The sequence below is a fragment of the Pelmatolapia mariae genome, linkage group LG7 (assembly GCF_036321145.2).
Source record: "Pelmatolapia mariae isolate MD_Pm_ZW linkage group LG7, Pm_UMD_F_2, whole genome shotgun sequence".
NCBI lineage: Eukaryota > Metazoa > Chordata > Actinopteri > Cichliformes > Cichlidae > Pelmatolapia > Pelmatolapia mariae.
In genome coordinates this window covers 51,432,357-51,458,073 of record NC_086233.1, presented here as the reverse complement: position 1 = coordinate 51,458,073, position 25,717 = coordinate 51,432,357, and the positions used below count along the sequence as shown (strand labels likewise).

Here is a 25,717-nt window from a genome sequence, read left to right as displayed (position 1 = left end):
TGCCTACATGCTAGTTAAACTATTTTTTCCAAGGAAAACACTGGATTTGGTGTACTCCTTCATGACTATGCCTTTACTGTCTCTCTGACTTTTGCACTATGATATTACAGACATATAATTATGCTATTGCCGTTTTGCTGTGCAGTTTGTCCAAAATCGCTATTTTAACTGTGTCGTACACCTCGTAGCCGAGACTGTATGTACAGCTACACTATATTGCGGTGCATAAAATATCCATACATGGCAGTTGTCTAATTTTAGTACGATCACAATTCACCACAAACGCCAGGGCTAAATGAACCTCTACTTAGAAACACACAATTTCATGTGAATTATTGGTCTGCTACAATAGCAACCAATGGACATAAGAGGAAATGCAATCCAGCTCAGACAGTGTGGAGCATGGCCGGGCAGCCAGAGAGGGCATTTTAGCTGTGCTACTGAGCTCCCAGCTTTTTAATTTACAATAAATCAAAGTGCATAGATGTACCCAAAAAGGCCTGCTTAGATGCTGTCTCTGAGTCAGAGACGGAGAGAAAGAGCGTGCTGAAGCAGATTGTGTTAGTGGGAGCCAGGGTTGTATGTGGATCAGACTCCCGCTCAGCTGTCTCCAGAGGAAATCAAACAAGCCTGTGCGGTTCATTATTTCGTCAGTCGACTCAGCGGCAGAGAGCACTGGCGACACAGCCATTTACTGGGAGTCTCCACTGACCCCGCTTAGTGTGGCTACAATCACAGTAGCCAGTCAGCTGGAAGAACTAAGGATTCACTGACTTAAAGTATCGCTGTTGATTTATTTCAAAAGCAAATCCATGCTGTGTTGTGTTCTCTCACTAAGACAGGTTTTTCAAGCTTTTGGTGTTTACACTTAACTTGGAAACAGAGTGAGACTCTTTCTCCAGTCACTGCCCACATACATCCCTGATGTGAGCATTAAAAACTGCGTCTTTAGACGCCTATATTTGGAAGGAAAATGTGAAGTGGGGGAGGGTCTGGAGGGTCAGGTTGCCGCTGTTTTGTTCTCCTGTTTGAATACAAAGTCCTGTGTTGTGACCCCATTGCCAGACTATCAGTAGACTTAGAGTCGACAGGAAGCAGAAGCACACATACACAGCGGACCAGTACTCAACATGTGAACTCCAATCACCTCACCTTTCCACTGAAGAGAAAAGTTGAGAACAAGGAAACATGTAGTGAGGCACGTTCTCCTGTATATTATTATTATTTTTTTAAAGATAAAATCCAACAGGATATATATTGTACCTCCCCTTCTAATGAAAAAAAATAAGGGTTGTCTGTAAGTCAGACCAGGACTTGTTGTATGTGCTAATATATTGATGTGGCAACACAAATATTTCAAAATAGAGAAGACAGAATAGCGGGATTCGGGATATTTTTCCATCCTTGCATATCTCCTTTTGTGAACAGAGAGCTCCTGACAGCTATCTACCAGCTCAGACGCCAGTCTGCACAGTGCTATCTCCTTCATCACACCCAGTGTGATGAAGGAGATAGCACTGGAAGCGCTTACTGCCTCACCGTGTGCAGTCAAGCCTGACGGTATGGGTGGAGTTGGGGGGGGGTAAAAGGGGTGCAGAGGGGTGGAGGGGAGGATTCAAAGATGGCTAGACAGTTTGCAATCTGCTGTGAGAAACCGACAAGAAACATTCAATCAGCTGGTGTGCTAAAGACATGATGGCACCAGGACAGCGCCAGCCAGGCACAGAGCTGGCCAGAGGCATAGGTCAGAAATGTTATCACCCGGCCTCCAGTGACATGCTAACTCTGTCTCCATTGTCAGGGTCAGGTCATTTGTTTTGTCTGGGAATGAATTATGACCAGCGCGTCAACTTGATGGTGGTGGACAAGCAGGTTTGGGTGGATCATGAAACACATTATCAGCTTTAGACAAGAAACATATTTTCAAGTGACAGTAGTGTTTGGAGCCAAATCGACCATTAATTAGTGACCAATTAGATAAATTAGTACCAAGACAGGGTTTCAAAAGAGCAGAGGGGCTTTGAGAAGCAATAATGGCAAGGGTGTAAGCACTCACAAATAAATAGTTTAGAAACCATCATCTTTGATATATCAGTAAGAACACTGAAGGAAATAGAGAATTCTCTGTACACAAGAGACAAAGTTGAAAACCAATACTGAATATCCCTAAACTTTGGAAAACCATTATCAGTGAACATAATTCATAATTTCATCCACAGACAACTTAAAGCTCTACCAGGACACAGATAAAAAAAAATCAAAATTGAAAAAAGTCTTTAAATTCTCTCATTGTGAGCTGTGTTCAGATCAGCCAGACAGCATGTGTGTAATCTGTGAGAGTGAGGTAGTTCATCAAGAGCTGCGGGAAGTACAGGTAACTGTGTATCTGCTAAGAAATAAATGGCTTTATCACAGTGACGGTGGTATTTGAAAGTCAGCCAGACCTGTAGAGCCAAAACTCTCATATTAATTATTAACAGTTTTAAATGTATTATTGCTTTGGTAATTTGTACTTTGACAGAAAACACTGAACCTGGATGTCCAGGGTAAAAACAGCAGTTTTCGTGGTTCATGCAGCAGCATTATAATGATGTATATTTCTATGACAAAACATTTTCTCTCAGCATAGTTATTGATTTCACAACACCCCTGGGGGCAAATTCATGCATTCCAGCTACATGTTATTAAACCTATCCAGCAAGCTCACAGATCACAGCGACATCTTGTTCTTCATTCCTTTGGTGTGCCATAAAAGGGTGTATGTTTGTGTTGGTATTGGCATGAGTCCTTGTCTGTATTTGTGAGTGTTTCTGCCTTTCAGAAAGCACACTTGATCATGATTGTGTAACTCTGCAGTACGGAGGCAAGGAAATTAAAAGCAGATGTGGCCTCTTCAGTCAGGAATATGGGGAGGGGGTGGGGGGTTATTGATTGCTGATCCTTTGGTATGTTTGGGCTATCAGCAGGGTTCTAAGGGCTAAGATGATAAAATTAAATGGTAGGGGGAAAGCTGAGGTCAGAGAGAGGAGTTGTTTTAACTTTCCTATTTCTTTAGGACATTTGACATAAAAACCCAATTTCAAATGAAGGCTGAGGCTACTAACAGAGTTTCCAAACACAAAGACACATTTTAAACACCACAGTAATACCTCTGTGACTGTTCTCTTTTAATCCTAGTGACTCACACCCATACCTTTGCCATCCAAAGCCACACACACATGCGCACACACTAGCTCATCCACCTGTCAGTACACTGTACACAGGAATTTGATATTGCAGGAGGATAATCTGATACTCCCTGATACTCCTCACACATGGCACATAGATGATCTCAGAGCAAAAGGAGAAACAGCAATGCTTTGAGACACGTTTTATCTATGGCAGGTTGCAATGTGAGAGAGAGAAAGTTTCCTTGTGAATGTAGGAATGCAAAGTATTCCCCACAATGCCACACTGCTGCAATTACTCCAGCGCCTGGTGATGGGCCAAGACAATGAGACGACAGCTTGTGGTGTTGAGGGGGAGAGCAGTTCAACTCCCATCTCTTTTCTCTGTAATGTGGGCCCTTAGTAGACTTATCTACACGGCAACTTTGGCTTCAGCCTTCTAAGTTAGGCTCTAAAGTTAATCTGATATTCATATCTGTTGGTTTAAAATAATAATAAACCTAACGCTGATTCTTTGAGGCTTTGTAAAAGCAGAGATTTGTATTTAGACACTGGATGTTCTTCTCTCTCATGCCGACAGCTAGTTTTGACTTTCTTGGCAATTAGCTGGCGCAGTTCTGCTCTGTGAAAAAGCGACAAAAATGAAAGAGGCGAGATTAGCCAGACTCGGGGAGAATGAGGGATGTGGGAAGGGAGCTTGCTGTTGCCAGAGTGTCTGCCTCTCCGGGCCTTGTCTAATGCCGCCAAGGGCCGTCTGCCCTCCCGCCGCTGTTATCAGCTGGCTCAGCAGCGGCAAAGAAACGGCTAAACAAGGCACTGTTTATCTGTGCTGACTGTATTCACTGCACATCCCAGCCGCTGGGCTGCGGCACCACTCAAATCTGCCCAGCTCTGCAAAGAAAAGGTCGACAGACCTGTTCTCACCAACAGTCTGCATAGAGGAGCCAGGGAAGCAGATCAATAGGCGATAGTATTCCAGCTCTGGCGGCTCAGCACACCCAACAACCCCAACTCTTTATCCCAGCTCCTTTCAACCATTCATGTCAACATAGCAGATGTAAACTCCCCTGTGACTTAAAAGTTTTGAGCCATGTGTATCCGGTGCTGCACTGCTGAAGGAAGTGCTCGCCCCTCAATCAAAATTAATGTGGTTAATTCATTTCTACTGACTCATTCAGCAACTTGACGTAGCCATCAGACCGCTGATACAGAGATGAGCACTGTGTGTTACAACCTTTACACTCATGTCAGCCTAAGTGGTCATCATGTTAGTGTACAATTATCCTACAGGGTAGCTTTTCTAACACTGTAACTTTGGTTAAGACAATGAAAAGAGTTGTTTATTCCTTACCTTTTTTACTAGAACCGGATTGAATTCACATCGCTTCGGTTTCATTTTTATGATTTGTTTTGAAAATGATATCCTAGACCTAAATGAATATTGTATGTTTCTTGAGGCGCATTTCCTAATGAATACCTCAGGCATAAACATTATTTGCTATACTCTAAAGATGCTGACTGAATCGTCTGCGTGTAGCAGAGCGCTCATCCTGTACTCGACTCCCAAACACACAATCTAATGCAGCATGCTAGATGTCGTTACCAGTCATACTGGAATGCTAGCAGTGTTTTCAATAGATTTCGAATTTATTTGTGGCGTCTGGGTGTGCCACAAAAGGCACATTCTCTTAATTGAATTTTTAAATGATACCATGTAGAAGTTTCTCCTCTGCAAATATATTTTATTTGCCAAGTGCTTTGTGACAAATAAATAACTTAGCAATATAATCATCTGCCTTTCTACTGAGTCTCATTTTAAGGATGAATTCCAACTCCATAATTTTAGACTGTGGCTGGGAACAGGAGTCCTTAATATGCTCCGCAGCCTCAGTGAGGAAGATGTAGTGCTTCTGGTTATAGTGGCCCTAAAGCTCACAACAGATCTCCAGAGCTGAAGAAGGACTACTGTCACCAGTTCATTCAATTCAAGGCAATGATACTCGAGGTCCTCTTTGGAAAGGGAGCTGAATGATATCAAGGACCACAAAAGCAACCTGGCCAGCAAACCGCCAAGGAGAATAAATATGAGATGGGAAGTGCTGGGTGTAGCTGCTTAGCTTCGGCTGAAGTTTCTAAGAACTAGGAGACTGTCCAGTTGTAGTTTGATAGATTTAATTCTAGTCTAAACATTTGTGTCTCACACTTTAATTAAAAATAATTACCATATATTTAATATATATATATATATATATATATATTTAACATTCCCCTATTGTGTATATTTATTAATTGTGTGCCTGTCTGTCTTTTAAATACTGGTTTTAAGCTGAGAACTACCACGCAAAACTTTCATTATGTGAGTGCATAATGATAATAAAGAATCTTTAAATATATCTCAACGGTTATGTCAGTTATGTCTATCCATGGGCAACACTTTAGAGTCCAGGGCCTGCTCAGAGAGCTGCTGAGATATGCTGAATCTGTAAGCACTCTCTCGCTCTTGTCAAATGCACAAACATGCACAAACAAAACCATCCCTCTCTTATCTGTGGACTGAGGAGCACTGACTCTGTGCAGACATTGCTTTATAACTAGGCTGTGTCTCTGTATACAAAAGGAAATCACCCACTCGTCATGAAAAAATGAAATCTCCGTCAGACATCCTGGCCCTGAGTTGAGAAAAAAAAAGAGAAAAATAACAAATTTAAAAAGAATAAATCAGATTTAGACTAGTCTCACACACTAGCTTATGTTGAAAAAAAAAACTTTTTTTTTTGTCCTTCAGTATTTAGACAAATCTTTCTCATTTTCTTGTATTATGTACTTTTAATTAGATGAACTGGATCAGCTATTCTTTAGTAATTCTTTATCCGAGCAAGGATTTACTCATGCTAATTCCTTATTGTTTTTAAAGATCGTACTGAGGATAGACTGAGAGATAGTAGTGATGTCGGGGGTCAGCAGCCATAGGGAAGTTAGGTCGGCTGACCACTCAACAGGACAAAGTGTTCAGAGGTGTTGACTTAAAACTGCCCAGACTCTAGAGTGGCTTTTGCCCTGTCTTTTGGCTGACCTATCCCAAGTGCTCACCGCAGGAAAGATCAGCAAGACTCCTCGTAAAAACTCAATGCGAGACCCAACACAGTGGGAGTTCTTGGATACTGATACTCCCAGGATCCTTGGTGGCAGAATATGCTGACTTATCAACACCACTTGAAACACACATTTGAAATTCTTGGAGACTGTTTGGTGTTTCCATGTCAATCAGTTTCTTGACTGCAGGAGGCGTCAGCATAGATCTAAAGTAGCTGTATGTCTGTTCAACGGAGGAAGTAGAAGTCTTGTCCAGTACTGTTTAGTGGGTCTTTCATTCTTTCTTTCTTTTCTTTTTTTTTATTGCTACAATAAAGAAAGCAATATGTAGTGTTTATCAGATGAGTTAGTTATTGTGGTTCATATGTATGAAAAAGCTAAAAATTGTAAAATAAAAACTTAGGTTTCCCAACAGTGAAGAAATATTCTGGGCAAGTCTGATTGTCAACTGATTGTTACTGCAAATATCTAATCAGGTAATCGCATAGCAGCAACTCAGTACATTTAGGCATGTAAACATGGTCAAACTGTTTACACTTTGGGACCCTTTGTACCAACTGAGCATCACTGTTGATGGTGATTCTTAATTTTTCATTAATTTGACAGGCTTTACAAACCCCTTCTTCATCTCGTAATTTTTGGAAAATGTAAATAAGGGCACAGCCATTCTGCACGTCCAGAGACGATACATTTGGGTGAGGAAACTCTAGGCTGTGGTATTTGTGGCTTTACAGTTTTATAGCGTTAGTAGCAAGGTCATGGTATACATATCACACCAGTCTCTAATTCAGACCTGAACACAAGAATAACGACACTCGAACTCAGTTCAGCACTACTTTGTTCCCAGTCTTTTCACGTGTTTTTAGCAATTGTTTTTCTAGCGAGCCTAATTTGTCTGACTGATTTTAATGTCTTTGTCAGACTCCATGAGTAAACACAGAGCAGAGCAGAGTTAGTTAGGGGGAAGTTACTTAGTTTGTGTTTACAAAGCAGACAAAACAGTCCGGGCGCTTTATTTATGAATACTTGATCATTTATTTAAAAAATGACTCACATTAGCGGTTTCTATGGTAATGCATCATTTTGTCTTCGAGAAATTTGTTCAATATTAGGGCCATGCCTGGAAGTTACTAGCAGCGTGTCTCGGGCAAAAGTTTGAAGGACCATACTAGAGTGGATGAGCTTACTGACAGTCAGATAAAATGCAGTAATTTTATGTAGTTTATTGGAAACATGGTGCCCAAGCTAATGTGCTTGTCCTTGGACAGTTATACACACTGACCATGATGCATAATGTCTGGACAAAATGACTAGTTACTGTTACTATTTGTGTTTTTTTAAAGGTTGCTAGGTTACAAGAAGTACATGTCTACATGATTTACAACCATCTTAATTATTACTAACTACCCAGTTTTCCTGCAGCAGCAAAATCATGCAAAGTGCAGCTGCCAAAAACGACAAACCCACCTCCACATTGTATCTTTTTAATCCCAAAACCTCAAATAGCTTTAGCAAATAAAGGTTAGCGCTCATCTTTTGAAAGCTACAAATTCCTCCACTTACTTTGTGCGAGAGACTTATGATTGCATCACAGTGCTTAACCCTTTGTTGTTGTTATCGTTGCTGTCATTTTATGTTCTCGACAGTGGGTGTCTAAACTGCTTCCAACTTATCAAGAACCAGCACATACCAAATCCTCCTCTTAGCATGCAGATTGTGAAATTATTAGACTAAATGTTGCTGTTTCCTACTTTGCAAACTTTCTTTTCCCTTTTCAAAATCATCAGTAACTCAATATGTGAGAGGATATATGTTGTTCATGAACAATAGGTTGCATGTTGAAGATGGATGTAGTTTCAGGGTTTGAAAAGGGATGTGGAAGTGTCTTAAACCTGAATTCTTTCTCTTGGACAGCAGAGGATGGCTTATCTGCTGGAAAAACATAGTCAAACTGTATGGAAGTCAATCAGAAAACCCCCCTCGGCTTCATTGCTCCATGATCTGAGTAAATATTGATGAATTGATGGTCTCAGTCGCCAGTTTCAAGTCTTAGTGATACAACATGATGTTTATTTTGTAAATTATGGTCCCCGCTAAACTCAAAAGGCAAAATAAAGCAAGTATTGCTTTTGGACAGGCCTACCATATAACGTATTAGTCATTATGCTACAAACATGCAGCGTTTCTTGGTTTCTCAGTCATGTCCATCCCTTGCTAAACCATATCTGGTTTCAACGCATCAAGATGGCAACTGGACTTCGAAGTGGACTTTACAAACCAATGCTTTATGTCACACTGGATACGTCTTTTATATAAGTATACATACTCCATACACCTAAACTGAACTCCACACTTTATCAGTCCAGTCTGGTAGTATTTCTCCAGCACCATGCTGTGCTGTCTTCTCCAAATTGTGCTGACTCATATCTCTTTTGGGGGGTTTTCTGAAGTTTTTTTCACAGAAGTTTAATATTGCCAGTGCTCTCAATCATCTCTGTGTGGATGTTGCCTGAGTGACACAGTGGGTGTCTCTGGATCGGGCTAAAGAGAGGAGGAGGGCTTATTTTTACCGCTGCTTTGGGAAACATTGGGTTGCAATCACTGGGAGAAAAGATGGTACTAATTACAGATCTCTTTTATTCCCTCTCCCTCTCTGTCTCTGCATCTCTCTCTTTCTTCCCCTCTCATTCTACCATTCTGCTTTCTGTATTTTCATCCACCCCCCTAATCAATAAGCTGGAATGTTCTCCGTTTAAAATTTTGCATGGCATATTTTTAAGTATAGAGCAAAAGGGACACTTTTAAAGGGTGTTGTGCCTGACATTAATGCTTGGAAAACTGAATAACAGAAATAAAGAGGGTGGCGGGTCCTGTGCAGCTCTCATGAAACAACATCTGCAGCAGCACATCAGGCCAATAATAATGTTGTGTTTAAGCGATAATGCCTGTTTTTATAAGTGTCAATCTGTGATTGCGATGTACCGTTGTTAACTGTGATAGCTGAGTGTATGTTATGAAAAATAAGTTGCTGTTGTTCAAGCGATGGTCAGCATTGTGTGGACCACCAGATATGTCGAAGTGCCTCCAGCGGCATATACCCACACATGTCTGGCAGCTGTAACTGTATGGTAAAAAAGTTACATTCATACCAAACTAAACCCACAGACAAAGATGGCGGATTAGAGGCTTCCAGGCCCTACAAGGATCTGGTTAAAAGCTCTCCTGCATGGAGGATGACTGGGGGGAAAAGGGTGGAAAGGGAAAAATCAGAGAACCAGCGGTGAAGGAGGAAAACGAGTGGGGTGGCGAGGGGGAGAGGTAAAGGGATTGAGGTGGAAGGATTTCTCCAGAGAAGAAAGAGAGGGGGAGTGCAGGATTAGAGGCTAAGAGCAGTGTGAAGAAAGGGATCAGAGGCGGGGGAGTGAAAAGAGAAAAAGAGACATAGCAGAGGGCAAGGAGTCTGCATCTGCCAGCAGGCCGTGGCTGTCAGTGGCAGGGCCTCTCTCCCAGCACCAGGGGCTCCAGGGCTGTGGCCACATAATGAAGGCTTGTTTGAGTTCACATTTAAACATCACAGAGAGCGCCTGGAAAAACAGTGCCCCACGGGCTACTTTTATTAACCCAGCTAGTGTTCCCAGCCTTTAACCCTGTTCCTAAAGTCTTCGTCATATCGAGCCTGGAACCTTTACCAGTTTGAGCGTAGCTCTGTAGGCACTGGAGACTCTCCCCTGTCTCCTGACTGTGAGAAAATTAGCAAAGAGCTTTTCACAAGCACAGTTAATTGAGAACGATACTGTTGCACAAGATCGGGTTTTAGCGCTACACTCCTGGCACTTTCTGTCTCATGCAGAAGCTCCGTCGGCTGCTCTTGCTGTTTGTCTTTTCTCTCTCTACCTCTCTGTCATAACACGCACAAGCCCGCTGAATGATGGCCCTGCGAGATTCACAGGGGAGGATATTTGACTCAGGATTTTCCGATAATAGGATTTGAAGCATGCTTGCAACAGATAGTGGTTTTGTGGTGAAGGAAAGGAATACGTGATCCTGCTTCTGTATGTAAATACAGCAGCCGTTTATGACAGCAGCGTTAAACTGTATTCCTGTCACTGCTATTAAGATGATTTCATTCTTTTTTTATGGTTTGAACAGCAAACCAAGCTGGAATTGACTTGTTTGAGTTTGGACTCCTTCATAAAGAAAGGAAAAGTTTTACAGAACAACCTGGACTTGTAATCATAAAAAAAAAAAAGAAATCCTCCGTCAGCTTGACACAGTAGGAGAACATAATGAAAGACATAGAAAAGCTTTGTTGTTAATTATTTACCTGGCAGCTGAGCTATAATGATATTTAATCGAGGGGGCTTTTTGAAATCCAGCATGGGATCTGAGTCTCCTCGGTTTTTTTGTTTTTGTTTTTGCTAGGGTTGCCTGTTTGAAGGGGCCCGTCAGTCACAAATCCCCTTAAAACCCCCTGGAGTCACTGAGGATGTATCAGGCCCCTGGATCTGCTCTGTGCAGGGCTGGGTGACGGGCTCTAGTCCGGAGCCAGCCAGGGGGAAGAGGACAGCTACTGTGAGGGCGCCCGGAGAGCCGGGAGTCACTCAGCCACAGAAACCCTGTGTTTGTGTATGGAGCGCAGTGCTCTTATCTCCCGCCTGTACTGACGCCACACTCTTCCTGTTTCAAATCTTTACTGCTGATTTTCTCTTCACTCTTGCCTCGGCCCCAGCCAGTCCTGTTGTTTTTTGGTGTTCTTGTTCTTTTCAGTGGAGATTAGATAGAGTTGCTCTGGCGACATAAGAGACAGAAGCATAGCTGGTTTGGATGTGAGCTAATATTTTGTGCTTATCACGAAATAATAGCCTGTTCGGGGCTTTTAAAGAATGTCCTAATTGTGCTTAATCCTAAAATGTCTGTGATTAAATTACATGTTAAAATTTGACCCAAAAAAATTGTGTGTTCTGCTTTAGAGATCCCTGCTCCATTGCATAAGACTCCACAGCGGAAAAAAGAAGTCTTAGAAAACAAGTTACATGCAATTTCCTGCTTTTTTTCTGAAGGTGCTTGAAGTGAAGTTGTAACAATGACACAAATGCAACTGACATAGTCAGTTTCAGTACAACTTCAGCAATTCCACTGACCAAGAAATTATTTTCTCAACCTGTTAAAACTGACATAAAACTTCTATGGTAACTATTTCTGACAATTTCAGCACTTTCTATAAATCCAGCAATAAGGGACGGCATATTTAAAATCTTTTTCCTAGTTCTGTTCTCACTCTTCGGATATATATTTGTGAAATATTGTGAGGGCAAAGGCCCTCCATACCAGTTATGATTTTTACATAAGTATGTGCAGAGATAATAAAATCAGAGATCCATCCATCCATCCACGCCATTTCTAAAACCTATAATCCATTATCAGTACACAGAGACTCAGCATTAATAATTACAATAATCCATTTGTTTTTAAACAACAAATCAATTTCTTAAAGGCTTTTTTATAATTTTAGTCATGAATCTGCTGTTTTACTTATTTTGACTTCTTAAGAACGGTCCGTGGTGTATCACATTAAACGTCTTCAGTTTGACTCTGTTATTTTTGGAAATGATAATAAATGTTAATTACAGTTTTCTGTTACACTGTAAACCTGTTTTACACACCTGACTAAAACACATAAAGTTGGTCTCGATTCATCATGAAAAATCTCTCCAGCATATAGAATAAAAGGTACTTATAATGGATAGTTTAGTCCATAATATTTTCACAAATCACTTTTGGGGGGTTGTGTCACGAAAGGCATCCAGAGTGAAAAATCTGCCAAACCAAACATGTGGAGCTACCCGTTATGGTGACCTCTTGTGAGTAAGGGAGCAGCAATTCCAAGTAGCCAAGTTTACTTTATAATATTAGCACTCACCTTTAAACAGACCTGTTCAGAATCAGATTTGTTAATTGATCCCTTCTTATTTTTGCCTCTTTTAAATGCATACCTTATAAACAGTTGTGGTAAAGCTTAATATATGCTTCTTTGGTTTGGTGCATCAACACAAAACCAAGATGGTTTCTGATACCATCTTGGTTTTGTGGTTCTTCTCTTTTGATGTAGTATTGGCTGCCATATTTCATTGTTAGTGCTGTAATTAGTTACTTTCAATAAACAGACAATACTCAGACAAATTGCATAATTTTAGGGGTTTACAGGACACAGCAGACTAGAAAAACGAAAGTGAATGCGAACAGAAACATGCGCACGCACACACACAAATACATGACTGGAATAAAGGATTTTATGTGTGTTTTAGGCCACTTTACATCCTCACATTACAGCTCCTCTCAGGCTTTAAGTGATGTGCTAAACCTGAAGTCTTGTGCAAATTATATAGCTATCAGTGACCTATAAATTAAAACTAGTCTGAGAAAATTGTGAATGATCTCTGGATCTCTGGACTTAAATAATAAAAATAGTTTATTTGACACCTACTGCATCCTCTAAGAGGAGATCTGAAAAGTATGCAGGATGCAGCTGACAGTTCTGGCTGTGTACATGTATGAGTTATATAGTGTCCATTAGTGAATGTGCACCTTGGGTATAAACCAGGCTGGCATGCTACACGTGTTAGTTTCACAAACTGAAAATTGTATTAATACAATTAATGTTTGTGGTTGGCAATGTTACCTTACCTAACAGAAGTGTAAGCTGGATAAATAAATAATAAACTTGACAATTAAAACTGTAATTTAGACTTAAGCTGGTAAAAAAAATACCACTTAATAAAAGTGGTTAAAGATGTTCTTATTATAATCCTGGATATTTGAAAGGAAGCCAAAAGTCTCTTTGGTGGAGCCGCAAAACATGTTCATATCCTGGAAAAACACTGGTATGTGGAGCAACCTCTTGCTTGGTGTGACTCTTTAAACTAAAACATTGTATACATTAAGAAAATATATGCATTTTAAATCCATGCATTACACAAAAAATGATATTGCACAAATTGTGCACAAACTGGTTTAGTAAGTGTGGGAAGTGTCTATTTTTCATCTCCTGCTTTACAAAATCAAAAACAGCCATCTAAAATACATAAACACTGAAAGAGCTGCCTAACAGTCCTCTGCTTGGTATTTTCAAGCGTCACTACCAGTCTTCCTCTCCCTTGTCTGGCCTACCCGGCTGCCTGGATGGCTGATTTTGATGGCGCCAAGCACTCTGCAACTCTGCCGTAATCAGGAACAGTGAGGGGCAGTCTCTATCACAGAGAGTTTCTTTCCCTTTCCTTTGTTTTCCACAGATTTCCTTCCTCGTTTTCTTAGATATTCTCTCCCCCTGATGTAAGTCCAAACAGAGGCCTATTTAGAAAGTAAACAGATGAATGAGGGGAGGTTCTGAGCCTGGCGTCCATGGAGTCAGGCACTGAGTGGAGACGTCTCGCTCCACCCGCCCTGTGCTGACACAGCCTGTAAATATACAGCATGACAAATGGCATGGCTCTGCAGCAGTCCCCCGACCAATCTCTGGCAAGCAGGCCTGATGCCGGAGAGGCTAGCCGACAGGCCGTGTCTGATTCACTGTCACAAGAGACACATTGTTTATAGGACAGAGAGACACTGTAACACAAACACTAATACCCCTAGAGTGGGTGACACATTGGGAAATCCCTTGGTTTGTGGTTCCAGCATTGGCCTTAAGGAGAACATTGCAAGGAGAAGTTTGTTGCTTCTCCTTGCTGAAAAGTGTCTTACACTGCGTGTCCTGCCTTGCACGTATATCCTGATGATAATTCACCGTGCCCAATTTTTTGCCCTGGCCTTTTCGCCTTGCTCTAGTTACACCAGCTTAGCTTCCGATCCTTGGCTTTCCACAGAATATTTCTTTGCCCGACTGTGACTGGAAACATATATTTTCACCATAGCAAATTTATTTTCATGCTTCTCTCAAAGGACATCCTCTCAGGGAATATTCATCTCGGGAGAGCTCAAACAACAGTTTTTCTTCCTGTTTGTCTCAGTTTTTGGCAAAAACACTGGCTATCATGCATATCCTAGCTCCGTGATAACTCAATAACTAAAAGGCCACACATAGAGATGTTGATGGATTTGATGGATCATTGTGGAGGAAAAGTTTAGAGAAAGGAATTTCTTTCGGGGTGTGTGTGGGGTGCAGGGGGTGGAGGCCCATGGAGGGAAAAGGCTCTGTTTGACCTCTAAGGATAGACCTGCAAACTGAAACGACCACCCTATTTCCGGCCATACTCTCTACCAGGATTTCCTTCCCATGTCCAGGCCCAAATCTACTGAAACACCAGGGACATGGGCCACAGTGGGCCACCTATTGTGAGCTGGCTCACTAGCTGAGGTCACACAGGGAGCCTGTGAGCGCCAGACTGGCAGGCGATCCATGGTTTCCTCCAAGATAGGAGATCAAGTAAATCAGAGTTAGGAGCCGTTACCCTTTAAGAGTCCTAATGACCACTGCTCCTTCCCCCCACCACGCGGCTATGTCTGCGATGTGGAGCATTATGAGGATGGTATTTTGTGCTATCATCCATTTTTCATCGACTGGCTCTCCTTTCAGCAAACATGATATCATCCTGGTATCATGGCTAACTTAATGCAGCCAGTATTAGTGTTGTGTTATGTAGCATTAGCATATAGACTGGAGCTCCATTAGTCATGCCCTGGACTTTTGCCCCACATGGATACTGTGTTACCTCTTAAGAGGATCCATTTTTCACAGGCTGCCGTGGGCTATAAAGACAAGAGACAAACCAATTGATTTTAATTCGTTGGCAGTGTCAGGGGAGCCTGTTTGAATGGACACATGGAGATTCATCTCCCTAAGCACTAGTAATGACAAGACTGTAATGACAACTAGCTGATCAAGACTGATTTGCTGTTGCTCGAACAACAGAAACATCTTTGATGTTGTGCAAGTTGTTGAGCATTACACCTACTAGGACACCTTTAAAAACCCACCTGACATTTATTATTCTCATTTGCACATTGTAGCCATCTCCTTATAGATGTGTGCCACTGATCAGCACAAACTACAGAATCACCCTCAGATCTGCAGATCTAAATTTCTTAAGATAGATAAAATCAAATATTTGATCACAACAACTTATTTGACTAACAGGCTGCATCATATGCTGAGCAGATTCCCCACACTCTTAAAAATCAATTGTCATGGTTCAGTCAGGGTAACAAAAAGGAATTTGCCTTTCTTCCAAGTAACCACTTAAGAGCAAGCGTGCTGGAACTCAGGTGTCACTCACTAAACCCATTAAGTCCAGATTCCAGTGGTGTGCTATTACCAAACAAACTATCCTTGTTGCATAATTACGTGCATTTCATTGCACTCGTTTGAAAATGTGATCAAAATCTGCGCAGTGCATCATCACTTACAACAATTTTAGCCTTATTTACCACAGGATTTGTGCACGTATGATGTTACCTGACTGTCAGCGACAGGTGCAAAGACCAAGTTTTTGATCAAGCTGTACAGATGGCATCTTTCTTTATAATCTTGAAGAATGGTTTTGAACTCTAAAATCCGGGCTAACGTCCTCTGTTGTGTACATTTCATCAAATGAGACAGAGTTTAGGTATAAATCTTTTCTCTTTCATCAGAGGACTACAGCTGAAAGAATGAATTCCATATGTTATGTTGCTGGATTTAATATGTTGGAATAAGTCCTCAGTATAATCTTAGTAAATCTGCAGAGTTACTCATTTGTTATGGAATATTAAATATAACTTATTTGTAATGTGTAGCTGAGCTCCTGGTAAGTCAGGATTTTTACATTTTTGTTGCTACTCATTGTACTTCTCCTCAGGCTTAAAGGACTCAAAAAATGTTCACTGACCTCCTTTCTCCCTGCTTTACTCTGACACCTGCACAGGTTCAACAAAGATACAACAGAGCCACTTTACTTTTACAACCCCAGTCCCAAAAGTATTACAACACTATGTAAAATAATAAAATCAGAATGTAATGATTTTCCCAAAAACCCATAGTTTATTCAAAGTAGATCACACTAAACATGTCTAATATTAAAATGAAAAAATGCATAATTTTAAGGGAAATATTAGCGTAGAATGGGTGCAGTATGCAATTTAGTATTGTCTTGCTGAAATATGCAAAGCCTCCGGTCAAAAAGTCGTCATCTGACTGGGAGTATATGCTGCACTAAAACCTGTATATACTTTTCAGCATTGATAGTGTCTTTCCAGATTTGTAAGCTGCCAATTTTATCGGCACTAATGCACCCCCATACCACCAAAGATGCAGGCTTTTGAACTCAGTGCTGATAACAAGTTGGATCTGTAGTTCAAAGGGCGCACCCTCCATGTTTTCCAAAGATAATTTTAAATTTGTAATCATCTGAACACAGAACAGTTTTCCACTTTGTCTTATTCCATTTGAAATGACATTTGACTTAGAGAAAATATTCATATTCATCGCTTCTTCTTTTTGAGACAGAAGTTTAACCTGCATTTGTGGATTGCACGAAAACCTGTATCCACAGACAGTCATTTATGGAAGTGTTCTTAAGCCCACGCAGTGATTTCCATGACAGAATCAGGTCTGTTTTTAATGCAGTGCTGTCTAAAGGCCAAACGATCATGCACATCCAGTACTGATGTTCAGCCTTGTCACTTGCGCACAGAGATTTCTCCAGATTCTCTGAATCTTTTAATAAGATACTGTAGATGAGATATTCAAAGTCTTTGCAATTCTATCTTGATAATTTGTAGACGTAGTTTTTTGCACATTCATGAATGTCTGCCCATCTTAACTTTTGATAAACTCTGTCTCCAAGATGCTCTTTTTATACCCAGTCATGTTACCGACCTGTTGCCAGCGGTATCTTTTTACCACTTTACTATTAAATATGTTGCGCATATGTTGCTGAGATCAATTTCAACATGAACATACCTATTTATGTACATTTAATATGTTTCCATGTTCTAAGGTGAATAAAATATTGGTTCAATCTTAATGAGGCCAGGACACAATCGGTGGCCTTTCTGCGTAAAACCGGAGGTTTACGTCAAAACAAGTCAATCTTGAATGTGATTTTACAGGGAGACTGTGAGTCGGAGTAGCGGATGGATTGAGCAGAAAGAGTGACCTCTGTGCACCAGCAGGAAAAGACAGGGTCACAGAGCTGACCGCTGTACCAGCAGGCCTTAAATCAAACTATCCCTGGGTAAAGAGAGACAATACAGGCTTCCTAAAAAAAAACCCTTTGTCTCTTTGAACATGGCTGTTGCTTTAATATTGCCTGTTTTTCTTTAACAAGCCCACCAAACTTCAGTTCCATGTGGATAACCTAATGCCTTTGGAACTGTGAAGATATAAGGCCAAGGTTTTCCAATTAAGTCTACATGGTATGCTAGTCCTCCGACCACCCTCGGAGAGACAGAGCAGGCCTTACACTGTTTCATGATAGTGAAATGGTTATAATCATTATCAGCTCTGTGGTAGTGAGTGACTCCCACTCTGTACAGGCGGCTCCGTGTCTGACCTGTCTGTGGTGTGACAAGGCTCTGCTCAGAGGGTAGGGGTCAGGCAGTGTCTGCCGCCTCCGTTGAATATCTGCATGCCATTAACGGCAATGGCTCTGATGACATGTTCTTCCTGAACTGGCCCTGTCTAAGCTCCTTTGCTTCAGCTGGAGATGCCCATGGCCCGTGGTCTTGAGGCACTTGTCTATTTTGGGAGGTCATTTGGAGCCGGACACTTTGTCTCCCCAAAGCAGCCTGTCTCCTGATACTGCTATCAACTGCCGGCTTTTAACAGGGAGTCACGGCAATTTACTAGAGTGACGCCATGCGAGGCAGTTATCAGGACCCCGGCACGAGATTAGCTGGTTGGTCTTCTAATGAGCATCCTTGAACAGGGAAATGGAGGGGGAACACAATAATAACACTATTATCCATGGTCCTGACAGAACAGGAAATACTATGTAAAGTGCACAATCTAGAAGAAAATGTCATTCATTTGTCAAGTTCAAAGATGAACAGGGGCCTTTGGGATTCAAACAACTTTCCTCACAGTCTGTGAACTACCACAGAAGAACTTGCAGAACTTTTCAGATTCAGGGAATAGTTCTTTATAATTCTGTAAAGACCTGGACTGAATGTATTTGAAATGTGTGGACATTTGCATTTATGACACTGAATTAATCAATCAGTATATTGACTTAACATTAATTTAAAAAACAAATTAAACTCATTTATTAGGTGTGAACGGAAAACATTTTTTGAGCTTTCCAGATCGTGTGTGTGTGTGTGTGTGTGTGTGTGTGTGTGTGTGTGTGTGTGTGTGTGTGTGTCATTGTGGACTGAATGAATTATCTTTCTGCGTTAGCCCCATGATAGAGTGGCGTCCCTTGCAGTGTGTACCCCGCCTCTCGCTGCGATCGGCTCAAACACCCCAGCGACCCCAAGCTGGATAAGGAAAATGGATGGATGGTTTGAGCAAAACACAGATATGATATAAGGGTTTTGTTACATTCTTTGATTAAATTAATGACAGTAATCAACAAACTACATTGCGAAAAGATGGCAGCTGTTCCCTCCCACATCTGGGGTTCTCTGAGTTTTCCACATAGATCTGAAGTAAATGACTCAACTCACTAAACTAGTCTCTGCTGTTCAGTGTGGCAGCTGAAGTTTAAACTGGACTTTGTGGCCTGCCCAGCCCTGTTCTAGTTAAAAATAATAAAATGTGTCTGTAGCCGGGTGATGTCATACTTGGCATAATGTTTTATCATGGATTTTAGAAGGGTTAGATTTACCAGCATTCGGGAAACATTAAAAAGTACAGTGGTTCGCACTAACTGCCTGTGCTCTCTATAGTGTTTCCCATCTCACCTCCTCCCGACTTCATGCTGTAAACTCCTACTGTTGGTGTGCAGCACTGAAAAGAGATAAAAGAAAACCTTAAAGAGAGTATAAACTCAAACCATTAACCAGTGCATTTAGCAGGACTGGAGTTTGTTGTTCTCGAAGCAGCGTGCTTACTTGTTTAAACATGGAATACTGAATTATAAGTAAGGTGGACAGAGACTATTTGCATGTGAATGCTATGCTAGTGTGAGTTTATGATTTCTTCCTGAAGTGTGAAAATCCACTTACTGCCAGTAGTTTTTGGCTCGAACCCTCATCCTGTGGAACAGTGTTTTCATTTTTATGTTGCTCGTATGGATGGCCACGGGCCGTCCAGTGCAAAATTTATGAAGAAACATTTAAACGTTTCAAATTAACCGAGTGCAAATATGCAGATAATTATGCGTCTGTAGTAGTTTAATTTTGTAATTGCAGTCAACTTATACTGTAGGCAAACTATAGAAACATATTAAAAATACATGGCATCAGTTATGGTTTAATACATTTCAATGAGTGTGCTGTTAAGTGTGGGCTTGATGGAGGCAGTTTGCAACAGGAAAGTCCCCTGTGGATAGCTTGGGGCCCTGGGGCAAGATGGCGCCCACACAAGAAAACCTGTGGTACCATGTGGATATGACAGTCAATAATTATGTTGCATGTTGATGTTTAAAAAAGTGCAATCAAACAGAGAAGGGGAAGAAGAGAGGGGGTGTGTTGAGTCAAGAAAGGCTACAGCTTCAACACCAAAGGGCTTGTTACCTTTGCTCTGAAAGAAGCTTTTTATTACCAACCATGAGGAATCTGGCATTTAAAAGAAAATCTCACTAGAAGATTTAATCTGGTGTATAAAATGTGGTCTTTCTGCAGAGAAATTATTAGAAAAGAGTAATAAAAATGAAAGATCTCATTGTCAAAAAAATTCTTCATGTTTGTCTCCTGCGTGTTTTAAAGATCTGCTGGATTTTTCCTTTTGGTTTCTTTTAAATAAGGTAACAATCCACACCATACATATTATTTTATGTCTGTTCCATGCCTATTAAGACCACGCCATAAAGAAGATACTCCCAACTCGCAACTTCCTGGCTGTAAACAGCTGAAGACTTTGTTTATTTATTTTATTTTTGATAGTGCATGTGTATGTGTGTGTTTGCGTGTGGGCAGGGATGACGGAGTTTTGTGCCGATCATGTTTTATGGTTGTGACTCTTTTCCCAGACTTTAAGTTTGGGTTTGTAGCCTTTGAGGTGTGGATTAGTTTGACTGTTGAGTCAGGCCCATGCAAGGGCCCAGAAGGTCAACCCGGAGAGAGACCCACGTAAGCAGGCTCCAGTGCTGCTGAATGGGCTGATAATGGCCTGGATCAGAAGGAATGTGTTCATGGAGTCTTGCTACCGACAGCCAGACCCTGGGGACAAGAATTACTGAGACTGATACAAAAAGAAGATGACAAAAACAAAACCTCCGGCACTGTCTCCCCGGACTCCTTGTCTCCACTACAGCTAAATGAATCAAATTGCCTCAAATTAAAGATTTAACTATACTTCTTTGCCCTCGGCTGTTTTATTTTTTCTCCCTCCAGTTTCATGAAACAAAAGCACTTTTCAAGGCATTGCTGAATTAAAAAAACAGACTCTAGGTAAGCTTTGTGATGTTTGGAACTGTTTACCTGATTTTTGTGCAAAGAAATGGTTGTATAACTTGGATAATTATATGAGGAAAGGGGAACAAAATCTTTGTGTGTTTTAAAAATGCAGCCTTGTTCTGTAACAAATAGGCAAAAGAATTACGTAAGTATAAGCTCAGAACCCACCAGTTTTTCTGGTTTCTATGTACAATATGAAGCAAGATAGCTATTTTTCCACTGTACCTTTCCTAACTGTCTTCAATTCTTGTAAATTATGATGGTTTTGCAATCACGGCCATGATCCCTAACTGCTGTTTGTCAGGATTCACACTTTTTTTTTCATTTTTCTGTAATGATTTATATCCATAAATAATTTCTACTTGTTACCTTCTTTCTGAAGGAAGATTTACTATTTATTTCAATGATGAGTTAAAATCAATACATACAAATTATAGATCACACTCATGTGCATAAAAAAGCATAAACACATTATTTTAATTAGAATCTGCAGTTTACTGTCCATTTATTCTGACACAGTGTCATACATGCCTTGCTACTGACATTTGAAATAACATGAAAGATATTTAAATATTCAGTTGACAGCTAAACTGGTTTTGAGCACCATATTTGATAATGTCACATCATTATTGCGATTTTTCCTATTTCAGGTAAACTGTGTTGCAGTAAGATCCACCTAATGTTGTCAGGCAGTCTAACACTGGTGTGTTCTCCAAAGCATACATTAATACCTTCGATCAATTAAGAAACCATTGAGGTGAGCTCACCTTCAAGTAAAACTGCAAATGAATCAGGCCCATATTTGATTGCAAACAACTCTCCAACCACATCAAGGAGATACTCTGTGTGGTTGTTATAAAGCTTCTTAAGCATCACCTGAATTGTCAGTGACATATGGAGTCATTGTGAGTATGCTTCAGTTGACAAATTTGTCTTGCATCAGATGCATCACTTGTATAATCTATCTTTCTGCCGTGTATAATATGAGTCACTTGCCCACTTTGTCTGAAATGCAGTCAGAGTTGAGCTGGTGTGACCACTGCAGTATTACCCAGGGGTCTCCAGGGGTGCATGGGACTGGGCCTTCACAGGGAGAGGGGAAGGCCAGGGGACAGGCCTGTGTGAACAGCTGTGCCCTGTTTTAGATCCTCGTACTCAGTTACCTCTTACTCTTTGAAGAAGTCTTCCCTTACACGCTTTCACACATGCAGCATGCATTAGTGGAGCAGGGCTCAGACACAACTGCACAATGAAAAGTTCAAATGCCAGAACTTTGATTTCTCAATTAAAGTAAGGTCCATGTTTGCTTGGATTTTTTTTTGTTGTTGTTTGGTTTTTTGTAGCTTTAAAATAGCACTTTAAATAATCTGTTGTTTCAATCAAAATCAATTAATTAGACATATTGCTTGTGAATGTTTAAAAACATGAAAAGCCACAGGTTGTTTCAGGCAGCATGTATCATATAGTCATTGTTCTACTGTAGGACATTGCCATGCATATTGCAACAAGTCCTATTTTTAACAGCTTTTGTCTTGACATTTCTGAGTCTATCTTTGAAACCTTGAAATAATCAAATGCACAACAAAAGTCACTTAAAAGAAAAAACATCCGCTCTGCCTGATAATCACAGTTTCCCATGTAGGAACCTCTTACAGTCCATCATGAGGGTGTAAATACCATTTTTGCATTGGCCTACTCTTGTTGGGTTGTCTTTAGCAGTCACATTGGCATGATATGTGCTGCAGTGAGTTTTGTTCATTCTTAATACATGTTTAAGAAGAACTTCTCTTCGTTCCTTTTGAAATTAAATATGTCCTCCATACCTGAAATGAATTAAGTGTGCAGTTTGCAAACTGATTTTATTGGCATTGAAGTGTAAAACTACAAAGTTCAGGGACATTTCAACCGACCAGTGTTTAAACAGATCGGCAGTCTAATTTATTAATGGAGAGTCACTGCTGGTAGCTTCAGATGTCTCCCATTGATCCAGAATTATCCATTGACAAATGCATGATGATACTCAATGACTGCAAGAGTAAATGTTCGTACATAAATAGAATAAAATAAACAGAAATGAAACAGCATTGATATATAATACTTGAATAAAACAGATTGTCAAGTTTTAAATTTATTAGTGGCATTTCTTATTCCAGAAGTGTTCGCTGTCTTCTTTGGTGAACACAAAGTGAACAATTGTTTTAAAAAATGCATGCCGTCAAATAAACAAATCATACAAATATATAAAAAACTGAAATCCACAAACTGGTTGCTTTGGTACGCATTTTTTTAACACAAATGCAAAAAATTATTTCAGCGTGAAAAGCCAACCTCTGCCTTGATGATATCCCAGTGTCCTGTTGATTTAAAGATATTCACACAGGTTCATTAGTTAACTCGCTGTAACAGTGACCGAGTCAAGACCCTCTCCCAGGGTCACTGGATCATCGGTATGTAACTTACGCTGTACCAAATTTAAAGCATCTAATATGTCTGCATGCTCCTGATGCTTTCAGAGGTTTGCTTCACATGAATCTGTTCCAGCAGCAAGCATGGCAGAGCAGACAGCCTCACTGACTTATGAGCCAGCTGGGTTTTCTTTTGTCTTGATTGAAAATTGCATGATTCAAATGAAGCAGTACTCTGTAATAACAGTTTTCTTTTCCTTGTCTGACATGTGATTGAGTTACAAAAGGGAATGCATTTGCAACAGGTGCCTCTAACACAGTGCAGGCATGAGGGCCTCCACGTCTACCCTCAGTAACCTCCCTCTGCCCCAAAGCCCTGATCCTGCCAGGGAAATCTGATTCCAGTTCAGACACTGGCACAGTATGCTGCTGCAGCCAAAGCTTGGAGTCTCCACTGGAGCAACCCGGAGAGCTTCAGAGGTGTTCAAGTGAAAGCTGCATGTGTTTATTATGAAGTTTTTTAAACAGTCAATGTGTCCATAGTTCCTGTTATAATACTGAAATAAAGAAACCGTTTATATAAGAGATACAGTTTTATATTTAAAGCCTTAGATTACATATGTTCCATTCAAACATAAGTAAGATAGTTATCAGGTTAAAGTACACTTAATATGAGTTAAAAATGTGAAAAGTCTTATTTAACATTTTAGCACATTACCAATGGTTGACTTGAGCATGGTATTATTTAATTTTACTGACAAGTTTTATATTGGGTTTAAACTTTAGTTACTAAGCTTTCTATTGCCAATCAGCAGTGTTTCCTACTAAACTTTTAACTCTTGAATTATTTTTTTTTTTTAATTCTTACAAAGCCAAATCAAAGTAATAACTCACTTAAATTAAACTTGCGCCAGTAATTGATGACAGATGGTTAAGGGCAATTAGGAAATACTGGGTATATTAGTGTAAGATTATGCCTGACTTCAGTCAAAATGGGTAGTAGGGTAAGTAGTTGGTACAACTCTACATTGAAACAGGAAATCCATGATATTTGCAGCCTGTCTTGACAAGACAAGAAACTTGAGATTAGGAGGTGACAGAATCGTGGAGAGGTCAGTGCGTAAGGGTTCACCTGTTGTGTCTCCAGCCAATGTGAAGGCCACTGCCTCTACACATGTAATTTCCGTTTACTAAAACAAGCTGCTATAGGAGCTTTGCAAGTTCTAAAAAGCAGAGAGGGTTTTCTAAAATAACTACGAAAACATTTTAGTACGTGTTGTTTCACTAGTACATAAATAGCAGGGGTTTCTGAAACTGACATCCAAGCACCCACAGTATGGTATTGCAGTCCCATTTTCCCATACTGATACCAGTGTAGAGTTCAAATGCTTAGTTAAAATATTGCAAAAGTGCTGCTATACTGTTTAGGAATTACAACATTTTACACAGTTTCAAAAGACTGTCAAAAGTAGCTGGACAATTTACCTACAAGCAGTTTCATAGACAGGTGAGGCCTGCACCCTCATTCTATGACAAATTAAGCAGATAAAAAGATCTGCTGTTGATTCCAAGTGCTGAAACTGGATTTGTTAGCTTTTCACTGGAATTCTCAATATGAGGCCCAAAGAGATGCCAGTGCAAGATAATGAGCCCTGAAAACTGAAATAAGATTATCAGCGACTCAGAAAAAACTCTAGGAGTATCCAAATCAACAATTTGGTAAGGTATTCAAAAGAATGTATGCAGTGTCCATCTCGGCTACACCGAAAGCCTGTTGCTGTGTCCATGTTCTTGCTTAAGTAAAACAACTTCATAACATCTAACACATCTAAGGTGAGAACACTCTTGAGGAGGTGAGGGTATCACTGTCAAAGTCTACAATCAAGAAACAACTTCATAAATTTATATCCAGAGTTTTTACACCAAGGTGTAAACCACTGGTTACACTAAAGATCAAGAAGACTAGGTCAGACTTAATTAGAAGACATCTAAAAGAGCCTGTACAGCTCTAAAATAAATCTTTGGACAGATGAAACCAAGATTAACTTGTACCAGAAAGATGGGAAGAGAAAAGCGTGGAAAAGGAGATAAACAGATTGTGATATGAAGTGTACCACATCATCTGTCAAACGTGGTGGACCCATGTGAATTTATGGCTGTTAGCGGAAGTGGGTCACTAGTGTTTATGGATGATGAGACTGTTGATAGAAGTAGCAGAATGAATACTAACATTTCCAGGGCTATACTCTCTGCTCAGATTCAGTCAAAACTGATTGGACTACATTCCACAGACCAAGTAGATAATAACCCAAACCATACTGCAAATGCAACCCAAGAGTTTCTTGAGGCAAAGAAATGGGATACTCTTCAATGGCAAATTCAGTCACCTGGTCTTTGTCATTTACTGGGGACAAAACTGAATGCATAAAGACCCACAATCAAGTCCTGGCAGAGCATCTCAAGACATGACACACAGCGTTTGGTGAGGTCCGTGGGTTCTAGACTTCAGGCATACTT

At 40.4% G+C, this 25,717-nt stretch overlaps 1 protein-coding gene across 2 annotated transcripts in view; it reads left to right on the top strand.

The window, feature by feature from the left end:
• Positions 1–25,717, top strand: part of LOC134631351 (mothers against decapentaplegic homolog 3-like) — a 284,592-nt gene that overhangs the window by 195,054 nt on the left and 63,821 nt on the right. The gene's annotated exons all lie outside the window — the stretch shown is intronic.